At 48.0% G+C, this 18,135-nt stretch overlaps 2 protein-coding genes across 3 annotated transcripts in view; one reads left to right on the forward strand and one right to left on the reverse strand.

The window, feature by feature from the left end:
• Window positions 1-18,135, reverse strand: part of LOC135898902 (diuretic hormone class 2-like) — a 375,756-nt gene that overhangs the window by 259,708 nt on the left and 97,913 nt on the right. The window lies entirely within an intron of this gene.
• LOC139046647 (uncharacterized) overlaps window positions 12,500-18,135 on the forward strand; it is a 99,378-nt gene continuing 93,742 nt past the window's right edge. Inside the window, exon 1 of the mRNA XM_070529530.1 lies at window positions 12,500-12,587. The gene's annotated coding sequence lies outside the window, so the exon portion shown is untranslated. The remainder of the gene's footprint in view (window positions 12,588-18,135) is intronic.

The raw sequence follows: 18,135 nt of genomic DNA on the forward strand, positions 1-18,135 counted from the left end.
GTTTGGCCCCTCCTCGCTGCTCGCTTTCTCTTATCCACGTCGCTCCCAGCGTGTGCGCACTCCAGCGGAGGCGAAGCTTGTTATCCAAGAAGGAAGCGAATTCCAGGCCAAGGAAGCTCTGCTTGCGGGGGAAGCCACTTTCCAGGGTCGTCGTTTCCGAGCGATGCTTGAGCCAGCTCGTTAGCGGCAAACGCTCGATTAACGACTCGACCCGCATATGCACATCGTGACTATGGCTATGCTCCCGAACAGCGCCAGCGCTCTCGGCGCATGAGCGAGAACTTCCGCCTGCCTTTGCTGCCCCAGGTAATGTCGTGCGTTATGAGATTCTAACGCGCTTTTACACCTCATCGCGCCTGTGTGTAACTTCCTTGTTTAGTTTTGCCATTTGTTGATCGCGACTTAAGCTGTACTAATTAAGTTGCGTGATTATGATACCCTTCTGTGAACTGAAAATCCGAAACTCAAAACTTATTGAACGCCGAGAGCTGATAGAATGTATTCTGCAGTCGTATTTCCGGCTTACAAAACAAACAACAACAAAGAAGCGCGCGAACTTGCATCGTACCAAAAAATGTCTGGTGTGCGATTCAGATTACACTAATAATTGAATTCTTTACTGTTCACTAAAAAAGAAAATCACCATTTAAACCTTATTCTATGCCGAGGGCTGCATAAAATGTACTCTGCGGTGATATCACAGCTGTATGCAAAAGAAGAAAAACAACGGGTGAGAATTTCACATACCAAATATATATTCAGATTCTAATGATGAAGTTACTTCTTGATGCTTTTCACATATTTCTTTACACAAAAGTCAATTTACCTAATAAAATAATGAGTTCGTTGTGAATAGTGTCGGCGTGTAATAATTTCTGCTAACACTCGGGCATTTATATAGCAGTGGGTTATACTGATGACACCACAATGCATATTACATCGATGCTCATCTAATATTCGCTGCAGTCGAACTGCCAGTGGTCACCGATTCCCGAACCCAGAGATCAGTGGCTACGGCCGTTGCGCTGCTGAGTTCAAAGTCACACGAGTTCTGTCTCAGCCCTCGCAGCTGCGTTTCGATGAAGATGATGCGGGGAGACAACGTTCTCATACTTAGCTTTAAGTCCATGTTAAAGTACCCCAGGTTGTATACCGTAATTCGGTGTCCCTCCTTACGGTGCGCCTAATTATCATGTAGTTCCTACGGCACATCAAGCCCATGAGTTTTCTTTCTGTTCTTTTCCAAGGATTAATTGCTAAGCTATAACGCTGAAAATTTAACAGACATTTACAAGTGCTGGTAAAAGCTGCAAATAAGGGCAAGTCGAGTTGCTTCGTTTCGTCCCCCTTCCAATTAAGTTGTTTTAACAAATTATGCGCCAATTCCCAGCACAAAAGAAGAAATTAGTGGCTCTCTCGTAATCGAGAGTAAATGTCAGTATGAAATGCCAACCAGCAAATCAGGCTGGTTAGAGATGATACTAGCCAAGATTTTAAAATGAGCGTAGTGCATATTCGCAACGGTACACGCCACCGCACCAGACAACATATAACGCCATATTGTGCACTGGTCAATAACTAGTAATAGCGGAATACGAGACATCCACCCAAACGTAGCAAATTGCTACAAAGGAAACCCATGCGTGTTCCTCAAAAGAAGAGCCTTGCAGTTGAAGAAAAATTCGTCCTTGTTCGGGACTCCAACCCGGGACCACCGCTTTTCCGGGGCAGCAGCTCTACTATCTCAGCAAACCAGGCGGCTAGCAGATGGCAGGGCGTCTGCCGATTGTGTGTCTACTTTTATTTTTTATGTTTATTAGTGACCTACCTACTATACCTAGACCAAGACCTAGACCAAGTGCATACTTTACGCTAATGACACGACCATCTTTACATCCGGTAAATCAATTGCCTCACTCCCGTCTAACCTTAACACCGACTTAAGCAATATGACTTTATGGTGCCAAAATAATCATCTGCACAATGATCCCACTAAAACCACATTCATGGTGTTCCATTTCCAACGAAATTCAATCGACGTCCCATCTTCTGTTCACATAGGTGATTTTGTTATACAGGTTTCGAACGAAGCGCGCTCCTTCGATGCTATCTTAGATGCTGAACTAAAATTTCATGGACACGCCCGACATGTTGTGAGAAAGATCGCATGTGGCATCCACATTATCGTGAATACAAGAACTTATTTTCCAGCTCACATCGTAGGATCTTTGTATTTTGCTTATATTCCTAGCCATCTTGCGTATTGTGTATCGTCACGGGCCAATACGTATTCTACGCATATTGAACGTCTGCAGCGACTTCAGGACCAAGCCATGAGACTAATGACTTTCAGCCCATATGATTTGTCCTGCAGGTCACTGTTTCCTAAACTTAACATTCTCCCGTTACGACAATTATTCAGTCAGAAACTATCCATAATTGCATATAGGCTCATCACAGACGAGATCTGCATTGAATGTATTGATACTGAACACATTACTAACAACAACAGTACCCGGTTTTGCCTGCGCAGTAGTCTTCTTTTACAAGCCGTAAGGACGAATTACGGCAAATTCACAGCCCTCTTCTCTGGCATAGCAATATGGAATTCATTACCTATCGAAATAAAATCATCACACAACGTTCATACATTCTCCGCACGCACCCACAAATAATTCATTCAGGAATTAACTCATCTTAATGAACTATCAATATATATGCCATATTGCGGCATACCTTTTGCTTCTGTATAAGTAATTAATATTACTGATAATGAAACCAGTTCGGTCTCTCACGTCGGGTTGATTATTTCTTGTTATTATTGGTTATTATTCTGCTTCTTCACACACTTTCGATTATTTTCCACGTTTTTTTTTCAATAATTAGCAGTACCATTCACTTGTGTATCCAATTTCCTGTTATAGATAATCAGCTTGCCTAATTATTATTCTCATTGTTGACATGAGCATACTTCTTTGCTTTTTTATACACAATAAAGCTATTTATGTAATCATAGGAAGTTCCCCTGCCAGTATTTTTTTTTTTCAAGACTCTGGGACCTCCTGCTGTAAAGCTATTACAATGTAACTCCAACATGACTGTTGCAATAAACTTGACTTGACTTGATTTGACTTGACTACTTAGCGGTTGCGGAAAGTGCGAGTACAGATAGTTCATCAAATATACGTGCAGAATCACTTGCCATCGTGTTGGAGGCCGGTATTAAAGAATCAGATGTCAAGCCGCACCAAGCAACTGGCAGAACCGATTCACCCACGTGAAGATGAAGATGCGTGTTACAACTGTTTTTTGGTATCCGACGCCGCAGCGCTTTAGAGCTGCACCAGTGCTCGTATACTGGGGTGGCATTGACTCCGAAATGTTTTCGTCAATATTTCACCGATGATTACGATACTCCCTGAAGCAAAATTTGAGCGCAGCTCTTATACGTGTTTTCATTGAGTGATACATTGGCTGGCGCGGACAATCTGTCTCGTGGTGGCACGACCGCCTCGCTAATCGGAAGATCGCAAGAGGCAGCGCGCGGGTGACGCGTGGGTGCGATCCAGAGCAGCAGCCGCAGACAGACCTCCGCTCATACAGCGCTTTGTTTTGACGCGCACGCCCCATGCCTTATCGACAGCGTCATCGGTGAACAGACGACGCGCGCGACTCTGGTGCTAGCTCGGAGCCATCGTCCCCGCCGAAAGCCATATACACACTAGCGGAAAACGTTCGTGGCGCGCCGCCGACGTTAAAATGCAGTTGTGGCTGAGCGTTCACACCAACTGGCGGCAAGCCGCTGCGGCAGTCACGTGACATCACGAAAACCTCACCTCCTCTCTATAGGTGTGAGATGTCGCGTGATCTTTCTTTCGTCTGCTGACACGATCGGCGCTGTGTTTACGTTCTTCGCCCTCCGTTCTTAACGCGAGTCATGGCTTATGAAGATGCAGACGTCATTGCCACTGATCGTAATCATGTTGGTGTGAACTCTTCTGTTGCGGCGTCGCCGCATTCCAAAGTCAATGAGAATGAGGTGTTTGGTGTCGCCTCCGCGTCCTTATATTCAGGGTCCATCTTTTCGTACAGAATCTGATATGGCGCAGTGTTTCCAGAAACGTCTCGGTTTAGACTCATCATTGTAAAAAACAAACTCAAGCCATGACACTTGAAACAAGCGCGAACGAGCCCAAACCAAGCAAACCAAATATATGCGAGTGAGAGCTGACGCCAGCAGACGATAACACGAAATGAGCGGTCTGGCTAAAGACATATACGAGTACGCATCAACCGGCCGGGCGCGTCCGCATGACACCAGTTTCCCCCACGCACGTCACACAAGGGGGCAACTCTCATAGGTCTAACTGCGAGTCGGCCTAGTTGGAACAGATTCATCTTAAAACTTTTTGTGCGCAAAGAAACAGGAACGAAGAATAGAAGAAATGAAGCGCTCGTCCTTGCGTTTCTTCTATTTTTCGTCCCTGTTTATTTGCGCACAAAAAGTTTTAAGATGAATCGCATAGGTCTCTGCTGTTCGCTGCTCGCGACTTTCATCTCTAGCTCCGCGTTCGCTCTTTCATCATTCGCTGTTGTGCTCGTTTGCTCGGTTACGCCGACGCTCGCCGCACGAACGGGCAGAGCTGCGCCCTAAAAGACAGATATTTAAATTCCCGTCCTAAATCTTATTAGGCAAGGTTCTTAGACAGGTAGCGGTTAGAACCGGCGCGAAGGAGGAGTTTTGATATAAGGAGTTTTGTTGATTTATCGTAGCTTCTGCCCTCGGTCACTCGCCGAGACGGCTGCTGCTTATAGCAGCAGTCACAGCTGACGCGGGGTCAGTACACGCGATTTAATCGTCCATGCGCGGCTGTCCCGAGGAAGCGCGATCGCATCTCGCGGGAGAGGTCTCTCTTTTGCCAAGCGGCGACTGATTAAGAGCGTTTCGCTTGGAGCGAGCACCAAGTACCTTGGCCTCGGACTTGGCCATCGCGCGGGTCGGGCCAGGGGGCCGACACGTGGGGCACGTCGTGATCACGACCATGGAGGCCAAGTCAACGGAAGCGCATGATAAGATTGTGAAGAATCGAGCAATGTTTGAATCTCTAGCCTTTCGATAATTGACAGGTCTAGTAAGGAGTTTACCGTGTGCTCCGCTGGGAAGCGTGAGAGAGAGAGAGAGAGAGAAGAATACAGGAAGGCAGGGATGTTAACCAGTCAATAGTCTGGTTGGCTACCCTACACTGGGGGAAGGGAGAAGGGGAAGAGAAAGAAGGGAGAGAGAAGGTGTAGGTACGCGTACGGACAGCACTTCAGTTAAAGTCGCTCGAGCAAACCAGAAGTTCTGAGAAAACACAAAAGTGCCTTCACTGCCTTCTGAGCCGATGATCGGTCGGGACGGTGCTCTAATATTGTCTGTTCACTCAGAGGACGATCGTCTAGTTTCCTCAATGTGTCGGACAAATACTGTCTTTGGGCTTGAAATTGAGGACAATGGCACAATATGTGGTCAATGTTCTCCTCGCATCTGGGAAGCGTACGTTGAAATACACACAGGCGGCTACTAGGAGCGATGCGCGCCTGGGAAGCGTACGTTGAAATACACACAGGCGGCTACTAGTGCCCGTGCGCGCATCGCTCCTGCCGGCAGCGGCGATCGGAACGCAGCGCATACTCCGCTGCCGAACTGATTGAACGTAACATTACGGTGCGCCCACTTAGCTTCGTTGTCGTTGTGCGGCCAAGCAGGTGGGCCTTCACTCGCGTCTTTGGGAAGCGTGCCTATCAAAAACGTGAAATCAGCCTGTTTATATATATATATATATATATATATATATATATATATATATATATATATATATATATATATATATATATATATATATATATATATATATATATATATATATACTTTTTCCCACGTGCTTGTATTCCTTGAACTGCCGGAGGATTCTGTACCGGATCCTTCACTTCTATATATCTCGTTTTTTTTTCTTGTTTGTTTTATGTCTCTCTTGATAGATCGCACACGGTGGGGTTGATAGTGGGCGCGCGAGACGCGAAGGTGCTCCAGATGAGGGCAAGCCACTCGTCGACGCCTGTTTACTCTCCACTCACAGATCCTCGCGGACCCATTCATGCGCGCCGTTATATGACCCTCGAGGGCGTCGCTTGATAGAGGCTGCTGAGGTGACGTCGCGGCTTCCCTTCGGCAGATCCTTGTGTAGTATGCGCGCCTTTAGGCCAGACCTATATGGTCTACTTCAGGCCGGTTTATTTCGCAACTCGAAATAACTTTGTTCTTCTTCTTCTTCCTCGTCACGCTTCGTTTTTACAAAAGTTGTGAGAACGCGAATATTCCGGCGGCCCAAACTTCCACAGCTATAAGGCAGCGAGACACCCCCAGTGATCGATTTTTGTCGTCGCCGAGAACATTTGTGTGAATGAAATGCGCGCAATAAACTACAATGAGAATGGATTTGCCGGCTAACCCGAATTTTAAGCAACGACCCACATGTATGAACGGACGGTGCGTGCTTCTATAAATGTGTGAAAAAAAATGCCTTGTTTTGTTCCAAGAGTATGCGGGTAAGAGGGCCTGCAGCAGGAGCTGCATCTCAGAGCAGTGCAGATGGGTTGTGTGAGATAGCCGAGATTTTCTGTGTAGACGCCTTGTGCTTTTCGAATAAACCCTAGTTCCTATTCGTACTTTCTACTTTTCTGTCCGAAGCTTGCCTACCAGGCCCTAAAATTATCATGCTTATTTTTGTATAACATGGTGGTCGAAGTCGTCTTTTTGAATCTATACTGTTGCTTTCCATAGCTGCTGATTCTACAGGAGACCAACACTGCACATTTGGGCTGCAGCATCGATCACGCCAGCACCGGCGACGTAAAAAGTTTGCGGAGTGCAGGACATGCAGAATACTTTTTTATGAGTTTCGGCACATAGCCTGGAAATAGGAAATTCAGCCTGCGGAATAGTGTGGAGAGAGAGAAAGAGAAAACATCCTTTGATGAGCCTAAAGACGGCTTGATTTGAAGGAGTGATTCCCTCTCCACGGGACTCCAAGCGCCGTCTTGGCTGCAACCGCCCTCTCAACCAATGTGATCTGGTCCGAGAGGCGGGAGCTTCACAGCAGCGTCTCCCACTGGTTTTGAGGGTGGGAAGTAGGGGGTAGAGGAGGCAAGATTGGGTTTTCTTTGCAATCTAGGACAATGTGCCGGAGGACTCCTAGCCGTTAGCAGTACTTACATTGTTCGTCATATTGAGTAGGGAATATGAGATGAAGCCTCCTTGGGTGCGAGAACGTGTTGGTTTGCAACATTCCGAGTGCTGTCTCTTCCGTCTTCGTGAGCTGTGGATGCGGTGCTGGAAGCGTTCTGAGAATGAGTCTGTAGTGCTGGGTGATTGCTTGATACGTTGTCAGTCTAGTGAGCTCTTCTGTGTCCTCAGGGGCCTGGTCGATAAGTTCCCGGGCTTTGGAGTCGGCGAATTCATTGCCCTCCAGAGAGGCGTGAGCTGTTGTCCACATTATTTTAACATTTCTTTTTGCAGTTTGGCTGTTAGTATGTTTTGAGTCATTTGTGCCACCCAGCCCGACGTGAAGCTCCTGCACGTTCCTTGGTAATCGGCTGTAGTGACTGCTTCTGTAGTCTGTGTGAGGGCGAATGCCACGGCTAGTTCGTCTGCTTCCTGTGTTGTTGCCTCTGGTATGGTGGAGCTGACGAGGACATCAATTTTTGTCGTCACCATGACGGCTTTGACTCTTCTTGGCTGCATCTGCGTAGACCTGATAAACTGATACATGTTCCTGCGTAGCAGGGACGTGTATCTCCTCCTTTAATTGAATTAGCACGTCCTGGATCCCGATATGTCGTCTAATATCAAACATGGTGTCCGGCTTTTGCTGGGTTTCGTCCAGGTGTTGTTAAAGGCATTTGAGTAGTATCCTTTCCATGACCCTGCCTATGCACGATGTGAGGGACATAGGCACCACGTTGCGGGGCTTGCCCAATTTGGAGATGAAATGTACTTCGGCGGTTTTCTATAGTTGATGAACTTTCCTTGATTTCCAAATGTCATTGAAGTGGTCTAGAAGCGTCTCTAGGGCCTGATTTTCGAGGTTTGCCAAGAGTTTGTAAGTAACCTGGTCGGACATGGGGGCACTACTTCGCCTGCTTTCATCAATGGCTGCATGGAGTTCGTATAATTGTGTCCGCTTGTCGAGCACGGTGTTGGTTTGTCCTATGTACGGCGGTGGCTGGAAGTTCTGTTCGGCATGGAGGTACTTGTTTTTAAGGTCTTGAACAAACTGGTCTGTGGTTCCTTAATAGGCTTTGAGGTTGCGAACCATGTTACAGTTGGACTCACCTTTACTGTTCAACGGATCAATTAAGTGCCGTAGGAGAAGCCAGGTCTTCCAAGTGGACAGGGTTCCCTGGATCCCGTCGCATAATTTAAGCCAATTCTTCAAGCATCAGGACGTGGCATAGCCGTCTGCCTGTTTGTTTAGCGAAGGAAGGAAGGAAGGAAGAAAAAAGTGGAGAAGGAAAGGCAGAGAGGTTAACCAGTTTAGCTTAACCGGTCTGCTACCTTACACATGGGAGCGGGATGGGGGATGCAAGATGGGGAAGGGAGAGAGAGAGCACATTGCACAGCACAGACATCGTCAGTTATATTCCATCAATTTTTCCGTGGTACGTGATATCAGTGTCACAGCCGCTTGTCCAATCCCGTCTCTTTCAAAAACCGAAGTAGTCCCTTTGTCGCCTTCAGCTGCGATGTCTTCTGTCGGCGGCATGTGAAAATCGTTTCGAGGGACAATGATCTCCTGTCAAGGTGTGCTAGAACGGATGCCTGGGACTGTCGCTGAACATTATATTCAGGACAGTCACACAGAATGTGCTCCAGCGTCTCCTCGCAAATATAGGCATTGCAGACAGCATTGTCGGCCATTCCAATGCGAAACGAGTAAGATTTTGTGAAAGCCACCCCTAGCCATAAGCGATAAAGCAGAGTGGCCTCTCTTCGGCTGAGTCCAGTTGGCATAGAGAGATGCATCAAAGAAGGCAGGGGGTATTGACGGTTGCTCCGGGTGGTCTGGCTGTTTGGTGTGCCCCATAGAGAGAGCGTGATCTCCTGTGCAAGCACTCGAAGTCCGCTAGCTGCGTCGGACCATGAAAGTGGTATGTCCTCTTCTTGTGTGTCTTCGAGAGTTGCCCGAGCGGCATTATCGGCGTCTTCGTTTCCCATGACGCCGGAGTGACTTGGCAGCTACTGAAACGTCACGTGGTTTCCTTTCTCCTGTGATGTATGGACTAGGCATCTAATATCTGATACGAGCTGTTCGAATGGCCCGCGATGCTGAGCTGATAGCAAAGACTGTAGGGCTGCCTTTGAGTCGCTGAAGATTGACCATTGTCGAGGTGGCTCCCTATTGACGAAACAAAGTGCAGCGCGAAGAGCAGCTAGTTCCGCAGATGTCGATGTCATTGGGTGGCCAGTCCTAAAGCTGATGGTAATAGCTCTTCCTGGGACAACCACAGTACCGGACGAACACAGTATGTTTGTGGAACCATCAGTATAGATATGTACACTGTCCGCATACCTCTCGTGCAGAAGAAGCAGAGACAGTTGTTTCAGCAAAGGCGACGACAGCTCAGACTTTTTCCCGATTCCTGGTACACTGAGATGGACTGTGGGGCTGATAAGACACCAAGGGGGTATCGATGGTTTAGATGCAGTGGTGAAGCCCGAGGGAAGTTTGTCGTTGTACTTGACAATAGCTTTAGAGAATGATGATTGGTGGCTGTCTGAAGGTAGTGTGGCAAGGTGGTCATAGGGGGCAGGTGCAAAATGTCTGATGTGCGTTCTCAGGGTTTCCACTGTAATGTGAGTTCGCATTGGATAGTCCTGAGCAATCGCAATAGTTGCCTCTGTTGATGTGTATCTGGGTAAACCAAGGCAAACTCTGAGTGCTTGAGTTTGTACTGCCTGCAGAACACGAATCTTTGTCTTGCAGGTGTTGTTCAGTACAGGTAGTCTATATCTTAAAAATCCGAGAAAGAGAGCTCTGTAGAGTTTCACCATTGCGTCTACTGACATCCCCGACGTCTTTCCTGTCAAGTATTTAAACAACTGGAAAGTTGCTGTCAGGCTCCGTTTCATGTAAGCCACGCGCGGGCTCTAACAGAGGTCTCGGTCGATAATTACGCCAAGAAATCCGTGGGTTCTGACATAGGAAATGTTCCGCCCATTGACTGAGATGACATAAGGCGTCATCGGTTTGCGAGTAAATGCCACTAGTGTGCATTTTTCTGGTGATGTGCTGAGACCTTGTTTACACAAGTAGTTCGCTGTCAAAGTAGCCGCTCTTTGAAGCCGCGCACGTATCTGAGGACGTGTGACGGCCGAAGTCCAGACACAGATGTCGTTTGCGTATATTGAAATTTTGATGGTAGTTGGCAAATATTCAGCAAGTCCAACAAGAGCGAGGTTGAGTAGTGTCGGGATGAGAGCACCACCTTGAGGAACACCCCTGCTGGTATAGCGTCGCGTAGTTGGGCCATTGTCAGTTAACACATAGAATGATCTTGCAGATAGGTAACTTGCAATCCACGAAAAGACTCGACCACCTAGGCCAACCGTCGCAAGAGCGTCGAGAATGGCCTCATGTAATACGTTATCGTATGCCCCTTTCACATCTAAGAATAAAGCTGCAGATAAACGCTTACGGGACCTTTCGTGCTGGACATATGAAACGAGATCAACTACATGGCCGCCTGGAATGGTACCTTGAACACTGCAAGATTTACCCGAATTCCATGGCTGGTTTCCGACGTGACCACTCTTCCATCGGCAATGTAGTTGATCTCGTTTCATATGTCCAGCTTGTTTAGCGAAGTTTTCGGTTATGCCCTTGCCTCTTCCTTCTTCTAGTGATGCTGTGGCGGGCGTCCCATAGTTTCAGGAGCTTCAGGGCCACGTGAGGGGTGTTATACGTTGTGACGATGATCTGGGTGCGGGTCTTTAGGACTGGAATAATTTCTTTAGTCCAATCATCGTATGTAGCACACGAATGCCTCCCGCGTGACGTTCGGGCTTTCCGGAAGTGATCCCAGTTGGTGATGTGGGCTCACCCGCCATGGGCCTTGTAGCTTCTGCCAATGATGCTGAGCTGGCTGAGGTCATGGTCGAAGCCCAGGTTAGTTTGGGTTAGTTTATTGCGAACAAAACTGAGCAAAAATTCAGCGTTCTCGAGGAATCCGGGTCTCACAAATCTCTTGTGCTCTTAGTACTATGAGAGAAAGACGTAAATAGCATTTGACAAAACAAGCGTTAAAAGACATTAATTCATTATCGTACAAACTAAATACGCGCCTTGTGCACCCTCATTCCGCTCACCGCTGAAGTGGAACGATATACCAAGGCGCCGCCGGCTTTCGTGTTCGTTTCATCTGAAAAACAAGCAACACAAAATAAAACTTCTTTTTAGGACAAGTATATAACATGATGGCAATTTAATAAGTTTCAGCGGTCAGTGACCTATGGAGAAGATGAGGTAGAAACCGCCACGCAACACTCATCTTTCAGCTCCCTTTATAATTTTGCTATAGTACTTCCTACTGTGGTTGCAGCGTCGTATAGGGCTCGTTTACCGCCTCGACAGAAGGAAGTTCTAGTAACATATTTTTGTTGTAGTTGATTCAAATTTTTGTCGAGATACAGTTTATAAGCGCCGTGAACAATGTGCGCAGGTGCGTTCGACAAACGGTGGGCAGTTATGAGAATTCTCGGCCTCTGTGTCAACGGCTGACGGCAATTCGAGAAGAGCATCACTGCAACAAAGAAGGTAGGGGTTGGGCTACATTCTACGCAATTCGCATAAATTCCGAGGCTTCTTAGGTCACCCTAGAAAGCGTAGAAGGCGCAAAAGGGGCTCGCGCAACGAAGCTAGCCGACAGGTCACAATGCGACGCGTTTCGGCTCGCTGACGGGTTGAACGAACAGTTTCGTAACAACTTCGAGAAGCGTCAGTGGACAGCCTGCAGCTGACAGGAGGGAACGGGGTCAACTGCGGGCTTTCCTCTCCCATAAGCTAGCTACCGACGGACCGCACGCACTTTCCGAGTGGTACCACTTCACACCTGTCCTTTAATTTAGCCGAGAGCACTTCACCGGCGGTCAGGACGCCCACACGGCAGCTGCTTGGAGTGGCATGGCGCGCCGCTGCCGACGAGCTGCTACTGTAAGCAGGGGCCATGCCGTTTATTCGAACCACTCTTCCGTAGCGTCACATGACGCTGCCGGCTACGTAACGCGCATCCAATGGACGACCGCTACCGATAGCGGGCAACGAGTTCGGGTGGATGACGCAGCTCACGGAAACAGCGACGTCATACCGTCTTGCTTTTGATTGGTTATTCGAGATCCTTTAGTGAAGTGGATATAATAATGAACGGCGGTCCTGGGGTGGTATAAAAGGGCAATGTACAACAGTCCTCGCCACGAATTTGCAGGACAATAACTCCCGGCCCAGGCGTCCTTCTACCTGCGTCGCTACACTCTCCGGCTCACGCTAGAGGTAATTCAGTTCCTCCTGCCTCTAAGTGCTCATATTTCTATGACTCCTCCGATTTCGTCATGTTGTGGAGTGTTGAACCGCACATTCGGAAGTGGTAGCAGTACATTCCTCGTTTTTGATGATGTGGGAAAATATTAGCAAGGTATGGTGTATCGGAAGAAATGCTGCCTTGGCAATTTGGCGCGTTGATATTAACACAGCCGCGTTCTAATGTACAGTAAACGTTTACACAAGCGGTAGTGATTACATTCCGTTGTGCTCCTTATGTTTCGAGTTCCTGCCCAATCCGCTCTATTCTCAAGCCGGCTCAATCTGCTCAAACTGTTCAAAAATATCTTCACTCTTGACGAGCAAGTGAGGCGGTAAAAATGTATTACGCGATTGCTTTATGACACAATAGTTCCAACTAAAGCAGAGTGAATATCTTGTTGCCATCAAAGTTTCAAAAACGTCGCAGCTTAGCCCTACAGGCGAAACATCGATTGCGATTGCAAATTAGTGGGCACCTATACGAAGTAAGCATGGTAGTGTTAAAGGGAGTATAAACTTGAAACATAGGAATATTATACACGCCAACAACTTTCTGTGGCTGTGAAGGGAAAGCTGTGGGCGCTTGGCTGCTGCACAAGTGTTACCGCACCAAGTACTCTGGCATCATTTGACAGTGCTTTTGGCTGCTCGGAGCGGACGCTGAATCCACGCAGTTTCCACGTGCGACGGTTTCGCTTTTCGCCAGACGCTGAAGGGAAAAGCCCCAAAATAAGTAAACCTTTACACTCAGTGGTGTCTTCTGTCTTACTTAACTGTTGCTAATAACGCGTTCATATTTTGTCTACCCCAACCTATACTCACTGTGCTCTCACTTGTGCGCGATTGGCCTTTGTAGCTTTCCCTTCATAACCACAGAAAGTTGTCCACGAGTACGACTAAATTAACGAGAATGGTGTCACGCGTCCACAGGCCAACGTGAATACCCCACACCCGATCACAGCGGAAGCTCGCTGTCGAAACGCTGGAGTGAGGAAGCGCGGCAGCAGCAGCTAGTGAATTGACCTTCATGTTGCGTCTCGCACCAACGCGAACTACGCCTTGAAAACAGCGCAGCGCGGACTCTGTATTTTGGAAGCCACCTGCGACGGGTACAGTGACCCAGCCTTACGCGCGCGGCCTCTTGGGCCGCCCGGAGTAGAACGCCCCCCTCCCTCCCCTCTCCCCGAAGCCCTCCGCGCGACGGAAGGCGGCGCGCTTCCTCTCCGCTTTCCGCCGTTGCGTGCGCGAGATTGAGCCCTGATCGCTGGCTCACACTCGCTGGCTTTCACTCGCACATACAGCAAACGGCGCGCGGTGGCGATTTTATCACCCGTGGATTTTATACGGAACCTCACGGCTATGCCGAAGGCAAAATGCGCCTGAAGTGCCCATAAAATTGCTATCGCAATAAAACGACTAGAAACTCATAAGGCTCTTTATTGCACATCCCAAATCGCTATTCCTTTATCTGTTAACAGCTGACTGGATAACACGGCGCGGGTAAAATATTCTAGCACGCTGAATCACGTCTGAGAGAAACTTGCACGCCTATGAAAAACGCTAGAAGTGTAACCAATTGTGTCTCTCCATAGTTACATGCTTTTATTTTTGCTCACTGCTTGCCTAACTTACTGCATACTGAGTTTACTGCGAGCTCATGAAACGCTGTGTGCACTAAAATGAATGTAACTTTTAAAATCACACTCTCCTGACACCATTGTGACACTTGAAAGTAAGGTACAGGCATAATACGTCACCAAACTATTGCAAAGATGTAATAATCAGGAAGTGCTGAGTGTTTACAGTCAACAGCTGCAACACAGCATACAAATCGTCTACATCGAACTTGGTTCCTGTTAACCGATCGGGCGTTGTAGACTCCAATTACTATTTTAAAAAGGTGTAATGCAATACCATACAAAAAAGGAGGCAAATTTGTTGTCAAAGGTGTGTCTGTCAAAAGCCAAATTGCAACTCACGATATTCTTGTCCACACAGCGATATTAGTCTAGGTGTACGCTGCGGCTCTAACGCTAAAGAATTGTATCCGCGGCACATTAATCAATCTGAACCTCCACGAATGGCCGGTTTCGTGGGACAGATGTAAACTGAAACTCCTATACTCGCGGGCACAGCGTAATGGTTTTTCCGAAGGTCTACGCGAGAAGTGCGCAGTCGCTGGAAGGCGTTTCCAAATACGCCTGCGCTTTGTTCTGTGTATTTTGCGAACAACTACATCCTAGGGTTTGCATTATCGTTTTTTCTTTCCTTTTACCAGTAAAACAAGTATGTTCGCTCTCTACCTTCTTTTTCTCAACAGAATGTTCTGTTGTGTCCTCCTAAAGAAAAAAGAAAGAGAAAGATACGTATTGCTGACTGCCTTTTTCATTTTCTGTTCTTTTTTAGTATTGTATTTCACTAAGCTTGAATTCCACAAATGGTACGCAGAGTTTCGTTTGAAACTCTGTTTGAAACTCTGCGTAGCATTTGAGTTTGCATTCGCGAGAAGCGTCTAGTACCACTTTATAACCCGACTCTCCGCTGGCACGTTGCTCATGTTCCTTAACGAATCAAGAAAAATAAAAAAAATGTTTCTTCATACGAGCACCCTTATGATGGTCACATTGCAGAGCTTACAAACACGTCACGGACGGCACCAAAAGGAACCGCAGTACTTCGGGGCTTCCAAATAAATGCTAAACACAGAAGATATGGCGACTGCAGTCTTAAGGGCCGCTTGCACGCATTTGACCACCAGGAATGCTCCATCGCGCATTCATAGCATCGGTCACAATAATCGCTATTCAGGAAGCGTTTACAAAGGACAAGAACTTCCCCTGTACTCCGGCGCTTGGCTTTCCTGCGCGCGCGAAAGCCGGCCGGGCATCCCGGAGCTCAACGAAGAACAGAGCTCAACGATGCAACGACGCTTCTCTCGCTCTCGGTTTTGCTAGCGAGACGTGCGCCATTATCATAGCGCGCGTCTCATCTGCATAATGCTGGCTCGTTTCCTGTCGACGACGAATGCGCACGAGCAACGAAAAAGTGAAAGTTCAGAACAGCTGCAAGCGCGCATGCAGAACTCGCATTACTTTCCGTGCGCATCCATGCACTGCGTCGTCGTATTGCTTCGGAGTTTTCTATGTCTTGCAGCTGGCTGAAAACGAAGTAAAAGAAACTGCAGTGGCATGCTCGGAGAACCGTGCCGATGCGTTCTGCTTGGAGCGTTCGTCCCGAGAGCTGTGTACGTTGAGATTGCAGGAGCAGCGACGCCACTGTTTCTGCGAATCATTCGATTCGAAAGCAACGTCGTCTTTTAGCCACCTCGTTTTCTGTATTGCCGTTTACAGTCAGCGACAGTCTTCCCAGCAGAAGGAGAAGGAGGAAGGGAAGGAGGAGGAAAGAACGAGAGAAGGCAGGGATATAATCAGAAATGTGTCTGGTTGGCTACCCTACTCTGGGAAACGGGAAACAATCTTTTCAGAGGACTCTATAAAGCAGGGAGGTGGAAAGTGCCACGGATACCTATAGGCTTTCTGTAGGGCACGGAGCTTGAGGTCTAACTCCTAATATCACGGATTCCCACTGTGGAGAGTAGCGCGTGATTCGATCGACTGCTGCAGAAATTGAGAGAGAAAACCGCCTCTATACCAAATCTGCACTCACAGACACGCACACATGAGGCACTTTAAATTCTAAACCACCCTTCTGCTTCACCTAAAGTGACTCTAGTGCCATTGCGATGGAGACTGAGGACATGCACGTTGCCCTTGCACGTTACTTAAGCCACGCTTGTCCGCTTATACAGTCGTTCACGACAAGCGGCAAGCTTGAGTGAAAAAAGTCGTAGCCAGTGACCAAGCCTTGAAGGGGCCCAGGACGTAGGCTCCCGGTTAATGTTTACTTTCCGCGGCGCTATCAGACACCACGGTCGTGTCAACAAGCGTCGTCGTCACGGCATCAGTGGCCGAGGCACGTACGGCGAGAATTCGTGCGGAAGAAACGGAATTTCCTGACACTGCGGGCGGTCTAGGTCGCCGCGAAATTGGTCTCCCTTTCTCGCTTCCTCTCTCCTCTCCACCTTTTCCGGGAGTCGCTCTCCTGGGAGTAAAATGTTCGCGATGACGGCCAGACGACGCGAAGATCGCTTTCTGTAGGACCAGGCTTTGAAAAAGCAACGCGAAAGACAAACGATGTTGTGTTGATGGGGCTTATACTCCGCTACCACTAGAGTGCAGACGCCTGACGTCGTCGTCTGCACGCGCGTCTTCTGCCTGTCAAGAGACCGGCTCCGCCTGTTGAGGGAAACGGACCCGGAGAATCTCGGAAAGAGACAGAGGGAAACATGAACGTGCTCGATTTAGATTGGTGACGACAAGATCGTGAGACACTGCACGGGATGTAAACATCAACGTTTCTGGGCCCATTTTTAGAGCCACTGGCGTTTATAAATATATAGCTCTTATCTGAGACGACGAGGACGTTAAGAAATTTACGCATCCGCTTCAGACGCCTTCAATGCGCTGTTGTAAATTAGCGTGGGCACTGAAAAAAAAAAGATGGAGCTGGCTAGACGGCAGCTCCCCTTAGCACGTGTCCTTTCACCTTCTATAGTGTCGTCGCCAGCTTAGTCTCAAGCGCACTCTTTAACGAAGTTCCTAGAGCCAGAGTTCGCCTGGTAGATTCCACTCTCGTACCACATTAGTTTTCAACATACTACAGCTTGTGGGTAGACCCGGGTCCAAACTTCGGCTTGCTGGCCCCGGCTAGTCCTTCACTCCCGTTTAGCTTCTTCCCTGGCCACAACGTCGCTGCTGCAATTCTCCTCCAGCGCTCCACACGGCAGCAGTTCCAACATGTGTTAGATGTTACATTTGAAGATGCGCATTTGGAACGGCTGCTTTAGTAACAACGGTAACTGTCGTATGCCGATCTTCTAAGAAGATTATGTCCATGGTTAACAGTCCCGATGTGCAGCAGTCACGTTGCCGTTGAAACCCGATGCAACTGCTTTGACCTCAGCCTGAATGAACATAGGCTTTCTTTTTTCCTGACTTCCGAAACGACACTCAAGCGACCAAGTCACAAATGAGCGGATAGCGGCATGCCCGAAGATGAACTACTAAAACTGGTTGAACACATGCGCATACTGGGGTGGATATAGCGATGCCAGCGTTGCATCACGCCCTTTTTGTGTGCTGGACCTCTTACTGTCATGCTTGAGCGAAATCAAATACTCGCCAGCGGGGCACTCGAGATGCTATCAAAAGCAGATTTATGATAGGGTACATAAACCTATAATTCTCCCAGCCTAGGGAACCTCTAGCAAATAGCGTCTACCCACTACCCATGCGCTGAACGCGATTGGGTTCCCAATTATCCTTAACTCAATATTCCGAACATAACTTGTGTGCCCCTAAGCTTCACGTCAACTAACATCGCCGCACCTATCCAAGCGACGGCTCCCGCATGGCACCAAAGCTGACCTGATTTCTGAGCAACCTTTAACGTGTTCGTA

Source organism: Dermacentor albipictus, unplaced genomic scaffold (assembly GCF_038994185.2).
Source record: "Dermacentor albipictus isolate Rhodes 1998 colony unplaced genomic scaffold, USDA_Dalb.pri_finalv2 scaffold_23, whole genome shotgun sequence".
Lineage (NCBI taxonomy): Eukaryota > Metazoa > Arthropoda > Arachnida > Ixodida > Ixodidae > Dermacentor > Dermacentor albipictus.